Here is an 8,212-nt window from a genome sequence, read left to right on the forward strand (position 1 = left end):
CAACACAAAACTTAAAGTAGAAAATCTCATGAGCTCTATTAGCGAAAGAAAACAAAAGACCACTTCAAGGTACTGTAATGAACTCATTCTTTATTTATATGGGTTTTGTACCTACTGTATTCCAACTTCTCTATGGTTTATAAACTATTTTACTAGCCATAGATTCATCAAAATAAGCAAACAACACACGAAAAACAGAATCTGTCAAAAACAGAACAGTCTGTAGTAATCTGTAGGTACCGCAAGATCTGGAACCCCAAAAATTCTAAAATAAATTTTTGGACGTGAGGAATTTATCTATTAATCATATTCAGAAAAAATTAACTAAATATCACTTTCCAAATAAAAATGACAGCAGTTCTCGTGAGAGCTAAAGTTTCCGTTTTTTACAGCAAGTTCAACAAGACTTTCCCCAAGTCTTCCCAACGGTTCTACTTGGCACAAACACTGATTAAACACAAAAAACACAACCAAAACAGAGGCTAGATAAATTATTTATTGAATAATGGCAAGGAAAAATATTGGGTTGACTCCCAACAAGCGCTTTTCTTTAAAGCCTTTTTAGCTAGGCATTGATAATTTCAATGATGCTCACATGAAACACAAGAATTGAAGCACAAAGAGAGTATCATAAAACATGTGACAGACACATCTAAGTCTAACATATTTCCTATGCATAGGCATATTATAGGCAAACAAATTATCACGGCAAGCAAAAACTAGCATATGCATGGAAGAGGAAAGAAACAGTAGTAATCTCAACATAACGAGAGGTAATTTAGTAACATGAAAATTTCTACCACCATATTTTCCTCTCTCATAATGATTACATGTAGGATCATAAGAAAATTCAACAAAATAGCTATCAGATAAAATATATTCCACACGATCCACATGCATGCAAAGTTGACACTCTTCCAAAATAGTGGGATTAACATTAACTAAAGGCATGACTTCTCCAAACCCAATTTTATAAAAAAAATTCATAAGATTGAACATTCTCCAAATATGTGGGATCTAAAGTTGACACTCTTCCAAACCCACTTTCAATAATATTGCAAACACTATTATCAATCTCATATTCATCATGGGGCTTAAATAAATTTTCAAGATCATAAGAAGAATCACCCCAATCATGATCATTGCAACGAGTAGAGGACATAGCAAAACTAGCATCCCCAAGCTTAGGGTTTTGCATATTATACGCACAATTGACATTAATAGAATTTATAATAGAATCATTGCAATCATGCTTTCTATTCAAAGATCTATCGTGAATCGCTTCATGAGGTAATTCATCACACTTTTCAGATTCACGAATTTCAAGCAAAACTTCATAAAGATAATCTAGTGCACAAAACTCACTAGCAATTGGTTTATCATAATTGGACCTCTTAAAAAGATTAGCAAGTGGATGAGGATCCATAGATCTTAGGTTCTCTGTTTAGTAATAAATAAACAACTATTCTAACCATACGAGCAAACAAGAAGCAAGCGAAAAAAGGGGCAAATAGATAAATAGAGGGAGGATAGAGAGAGAGGGCAAATAAAACAGCAAGGGTGAAGTGGGGGAGAGTAAAACGAGAGGCAAATGGAAAATAATGTAATGCAGGAGATAAGGGTATGTGATGGGTACTTGGTATGTTGACTTTTGCGTAGACCTCCCAGGCAACGGCGCCATAAATCCTTCTTGCTACCTCTTTTAGCACTGTGTTGGTTTTCCCCGAAGAGGAAGGGATGATGCAGCAAAGTAGCATAAGTATTTCCCTTAGTTTTTGAGAACCAATGTATCAATCCAGTAGGAGGCTACGCGCGAGTCCCTCGCACCTGCACAGAACAAATAAACCTCGCAACCAAGGCAAATAGGGGTTGCCAATCCCTATAGGGCCACTTACGAGAGTGAGATCTGATAGATATGATAAGATAATATTTTTGGTATTTTTATGATAAAGATGCAAAGTAAAATAAAGGCAAAGTAAATAACTAAGTAGTAGGAGATTGAAATGATAAAGATAGACCCGGGGCCATAGGTTTCACTAGTGGCTTGTCTCGAGAGCATGAGTATTTTACGGTGGGTGAACAAATTACTGTTGAGCAATTGATAGAATTGAGCATAGTTATGAGAATATCTAGGTATGATCATGTATATAGGCATCACATCCGAGACAAGTAGACCGACTCCTGCCTGCATCTACTACTATTACCCCACTCATCGACCGCTATCCAGCATGCATCTAGAGTATTAAGTTAAAAACAGAGTAACGCCTTAAGCAAGATGACATGATGTAGAGCGATAGACTCATGCAATATGAAGAAAACCCCATCTTGTTATCCTCGATGGCAACAATACAATACGTGCCTTGCTGCCCTTACTGTCACCGGGAAAGGACACTGCAAGATTGAACCCAAAGCTAAGCACTTCTCCCATTGCAAGAAAGATCAATCTAGTAGGCCAAACCGAACTGATAATTCGAAGAGACTTTCAAAGATAACCAATCATACATAAAATAATTCAGAGAAGATTCAAATATTATTCATAGATAGACTTGATCATAAACCCACAATTCATCAGTCTCAACAAACACACCGCAAAAAGAAGATTACATCGAATAGATCTCCACAAGAGAGGGGGAGAACATTGTATTGAGATCCAAAAAGAGAGAAGAAGCCATCTAGCTACTAACTATGGACCCGTAGGTCTGAGATAAACTACTCACACTTCATCGGAGGGGCTATGGTGTTGATGAAGAAGCCCTCCGTGATCGATGCCCCCTCTGGCGGAGCTCCAGAACAGGCCCCAAGATGGGATCTCGTGGATACAAAAAGTTACGGCGGTGGAATTCGGGTTTTGGCTCCATCTCTGATCGTTTGGGGGTACGTGGGTATATATAGGAGGAAGAAGTACATCGGTGGAGCAACAGGGGGCCCACGAGGGTGGAGGGCGCGCCTGGGGGGGTAGGCGCGCCCCCTACCTCGTGGCCTCCTGTTACGTTTCTTCACGTAGGGTCCAAGTCTCCTGAGTTGTATCCGATGAGAAAATCACGTTCCCGAAGGTTTCATTCCGTTTGGACTCCGTTTGATATACCTTTTCTTCGAAACCCTAAAACAGGCAAAAAACAACAATTCTGGGCTGGGCCTCCGGTTAATAGGTTAGTCCCAAAAATAATGTCCAAAATAGTAGATAATATAGCATGGAGCAATCAAAAATTATAGATACGTTGGAGACGTATCAACCACCCCACCATTATCCATCATGGTAGTTCTGTCGCATTGGTCCTTGACCCCATCATTGACGGATTTCACCTCACTCGAGTCCTTATGGACGGTGGCAGCAGCTTAAACTTTCTTTATCAGGATACAGTGTGCAAAATGGGTATAGACCCCTCAAGGATCAAACCCACCAAAACCACCTTTAAAGGTGTCATCCCAGGTGTAGAGGCCTGTTGCACGGGCTCAATAACACTAGAAGTAGTCTTCGGATCTCCAGACAACTTCTGAAGCGAGGATTTAATCTTCGATATCGTCCCCTTCCGCAGTGGCTATCATGCACTGCTCGGACGAACCGCATTTGCCAGATTCAATGCGGTACCGCATTATGCATACCTCAAGCTCAAAATGCCAGGACCTCGCGGGGTTATAACAGTTAATGGAAACAAAGAACGCTCGCTCCACACGGAGGAGCACACTGCAGCCCTCGCAACAGAAGCGCAAAGCAGCCTTATGAGGCAAACCGCCAATTCGGTGAAAAAGACCCCGGACACCTTCAAGCGAGTCTGGACTACTCTGCAAGAGGATCACCAGGCATGTTTAGAGTTCGCCTAGCAATTCGGCCTTCGTCCTAGTCCCAGTCAAGCGGCGAAATTCGTGTCGCGCGTACATAATTACGCACTCAAGATACCATGGGCATAGGCGGAGGCACGGCCATGGCACGGCCCACAATGCGTCTCAACAACTTCCGGACCCGTATACCTTTAACATTTTCTTCCTTTCAGGCCCCTATTCTATGAAGGCCCTCTCCGATCGTCTGATTATCGGACCCGTCACGGGAAAGAAACACCAAGGAAGCAATAAGCTTTGACGTACAAGGGAATCCTCGGATGGTCTCTGATAATGATCGATATACCTGTTTTGCATACCCACACGTAGCTTGACCTTGGATAGGACATGTCAAATAGTCCTGATTTTTACTTATTGCACTACATGTATGCATACGCTTTGACGTATCATTTAAATAACAATATACAGCAACAACTCATTATTGCATTCCTTTATGTTTTTTTCCTGTCTGCTTACTTATGACAAGTAGCACCCGTACATTTTGATACGACCAGTGCGCCAGGGGCTTCAGTTTACCCCATAACACGGCATGAATAGTCTGAACACTTTTGACAGTGCGTCACCCCAAACTTATAGCATTATATGCATCAGCTCTGAATCATGTCTTGGGTCAATAGTTGGGTTTGCTCGGCTCCCATGTTTTGGTACCTTACATTCCGCTATATCGGCTAAGGTAGCACTGAGAGAACTACTGCGATTGTGTCCCGGTTCTTCGTGGCGAGCACCTCAGTAGAGAAAGCCGAAAAAAACTGACTGTCATGATGCGGCGAGAGCTGGTCGCTGTTCGAGAGGTCTCAAATGCTTAAAGATTTTTTCTGCTTCGGGCGAGGAGTCAGCCTTGTCCTATTTAGGCGTACATAGCGCCCCAAGTTCGACCTTCCGAATACTAGGGGCTTCGCCAAAATTTAAAATTGTAGACTTCTATGGCTAAGTGAGAGTGATAAAGCTTTATAGTCCGATTGCCTGGTTCGTTGCGCTGAACACCTCCTTCGAAGGACCCAAAACTGGGATAAAGAGTGATCAGGTTTATCCCGAACACCTCAGTACTAGTTACATGGGGGCAGAAGCCGACGATTGGCCAACTCTTAAATTTTATAAACGGCCGCATAGAAGGTAATATTTTAAATTAACAAGTGTTACATAGCGCACATGAACTCGTTTCACATTACAGGATCACATGAGTACATTCATTCAAATATTACATCCTTAGCACATTCCTCTGCCACAAGGCGAACACCCTTCAGGACACTGTCATAATACTTTTCAGGATGGCGATGCTCCTTGCCCTCTGGCGGCCCCTCCTTCACTAACTTTTCGCCGTCCATCTTCGCCCAGGCAAAAGCCCTGCGCGCACCCTCAATGTAGATGGACCACTTTATGACTTCAAGCCGGGGGCAGGCGTTCAGAAGCCGCCTTACCAGGCCGAAATAGCTGTCGGGCAGGGGCTCGCTAGGCCACATCCGGACTATGAGGCCCTTCGTGGCCAGTTCGGCCGCCTTGTGAAGCTCGACCAGTTGCTTCAACTGGTCTCTCAAGGGCATCGGATGTTTGGCCCCAGTATACTGAGACCAGAACAACCTCTCCGTCGAGCTCCCTTCCTCGGCCCGGTAGAACTCCGCGGCATCCGACACACTGCTGGGTAGATCTTCAAACGCTCCTAGAGAGCTCCGAATTCTGGTAAGTAAAAGGAAAGTTTCCTTCACATGCTTGCTTTGCATAAAGAATGCCTTACTCGCCGCTATCTTCCTGGCCGCCTCAATTTCCTGGAGGGCCTTTTGGGCTTCGGCCTTGGCATTTTGTGCATTCTCGAGGGCCTTTGCAAGCTCGGACCCTTGCGTCTTAGAGTCACGCTCCAAGGACTCGTACTTCTTGACAAACTCCTGGAGCTCTTGCTGAACCTCGCCGACTCGGGCCTCTTGCTTCTCGTGCTTGGCGCGCTCCTTGGCTGCTTTGCCTTCGGCCTCAGACAATGCCTTCTTCAGGGTCGCCACTTCGGTCGTGGCCCCTAGTAAAATTCATGACGATCCTGTGATCTAACAACCAGTTTCCTTTTTCTTTATCAATAAACAAACGAGGTATCACTTACCTTTGTTGTCTTCGAGCTGCCTCTTGGTAAGGCCGAGCTCTTCCTCAGACCACTCAAGGTCCCGCTTCAGTGCGGAGACCTCGGCCGTGTGAGCGGCAGCGGCCAGCAGTGAAGCTTGCTTATTCACATAGACATATTTTGCTTAGACTCCTGTGATTATTATTTGATCCTCTATTCGGCCTTTCTTCCGAACACCAAACAGAGCATCAGGGGCTACTGTCTATGCTGTAACATTTTCTCATAATTTGATTACTTACCTCAAAGCCTGTTAGGAGGCTGGCACAGGCTTCAGTTAGTCCGCTTTTGGCGGACTGAATCTTCTTGACCACCGCACTCATGATAGTGCGGTGCTCTTCGTCAATGGAAGCGCCACGAAGCGCTTCCAGAAAATTATCCGATGCCCCTGGATGGACAGAGGCCATCGGCACAGACTTGCTACCCCCGACATTAGAGCCCATGGGAGTCTTGCCCCTCGTGCGCCCAGCGTCCGGAATGTCGCCTTGGGGCGCTTCCGGAACTGTCTCCCCTTGGTTCGATACCCTTTGAGACAGTACCTCGACATCGTCCATAGGGCGGGGGGGGGAGGCGGTCGGGAGTGAATTGTTGTTCATCTCTGACGGGCCCAAAGACTCATCCGAAGAGGATACGTCGATACAGGCTTTGGAGGGGCTGCATGATAAGAAGTAATAAAATAAAACATACCAAGAATAATTACGGTATCCGGCTTCCCAGAGCTTCGTAATGTTCTCCTCCGTAACAGAGGAGACCATCCACTTGCCTCCCACTCCAGACATGTTTGGAGTGGTTTTGCGGAGAAAATGCAAACTTGGGCGCTGGGGCACGAGTGTGCAAGAATGGATGGGCAGGGAAGAAGAAGGCATGGGTGAAAACGAGGAGTCCTTGGCCCTTTATAAGGGCAGAAGAAGCTATGCGCCTCCCCACCTGCCTGGTAAACTCGCTTATTCCCCAAGCACCGTAATTGATGGCGCGGTTGGGTTACCCACACCCGTATTGATGAGAATCCCGTGATAAGGGGACACGATCTCTGCTTCGACAAGACGTGCCAAGAAAACCGCCTCGCAATATGTGTAGTAGCTGGTTGAGAAAAATGGTTCGAATAATGACCAGGCCATGGCGTGATGTCACGTTATGAAAAGTTGTCAGCAGATTAGATTTGTGGAAATACTATACTCTCTACGGTGGTATGTGGAATTTGTTTTGCAGAGCCGGACATGATCCTTGTGTTCAAAATCTTCTATGGAGTATTCGGAGAAGGAGCCCTCCTTGCAATGCCGAAGACAATCTGCGCGCCGGACTCATCGACATTGAAGCCTGGTTCAGGGGCTACTGAGGGAGTCCTGGATTAGGGGGTCCTCGGACAGCCAGACTCTATCCTTTGTCCGGACTGTTGGACTATGAAGGTGCAAGATTGAAGACTTCATCCCGTGTCCGGGTGGCACTCTCCTTTGCGTGGAAGGCAAGCTTGGCAATTCGAATATGTAGATCTCCTCCCTTGTAACCGACTCTGTGTAACCCTAGCCCCCTCCGGTGTCTATATAAACCTGAGGGTTTAGTCCGTAGGACAACAACACAATTATAATCATAAGCTAGCTTCTAGGGTTTAGCCTCTACGATCTCGTGGTAGATCAACTCTTGTAATACTCATATCAACAAGATCAATCAAGCAGGAAGTAGGGTATTACCTCCATCGAGAGGGCCCGAACCTGGGTAAACATTGTGTCCCCTGCCTCCTGTTACCATCCGCCTTAGACGCACAGTTCGGGACCCCCTACCCTAGATCTGCCGGTTTTGACACCGACAGTCACCTAAGCAGCAAAAATTTGCAATGAATAAAGCACTAGAACAAAACTAATTGGACCATTGGAGGAGTCACATACCAAAGAACAATCCCCCAAAGTAGTTTTGTGAATGGAGCTTTGAGCTAGGAGATCGAAAATGGCAGCAAGATGAGCAAGAACTCGGGTTTGAGCTGGCTAGTGATTTTTTTTGGGAGGAAGAAAGAGTGTGTGGTAGCTGGAATAAGTGGAGGGGAGCCACCATGGGCCCATGAGGCAGGGGGGGCGCCCAGGGGGGTGGGCATGCCATGGACCCTCGTGGCCAGGTGCTTGCTCCCCCTGGTGTGTTCTCAGTGCCAGATATTCTCAAATATTCTAGAAAAAATCATATTTAATTTTCAGGGCATTTGGAGAACTTTTTATTTTCAAGGTATTTTTTATTGCATGGAAAAAATCAGAAAACAGACAGAAAAATACTATTTTTGCTTTATTT

Source organism: Triticum urartu, chromosome 3 (genome assembly GCF_003073215.2).
Source record: "Triticum urartu cultivar G1812 chromosome 3, Tu2.1, whole genome shotgun sequence".
NCBI lineage: Eukaryota > Viridiplantae > Streptophyta > Magnoliopsida > Poales > Poaceae > Triticum > Triticum urartu.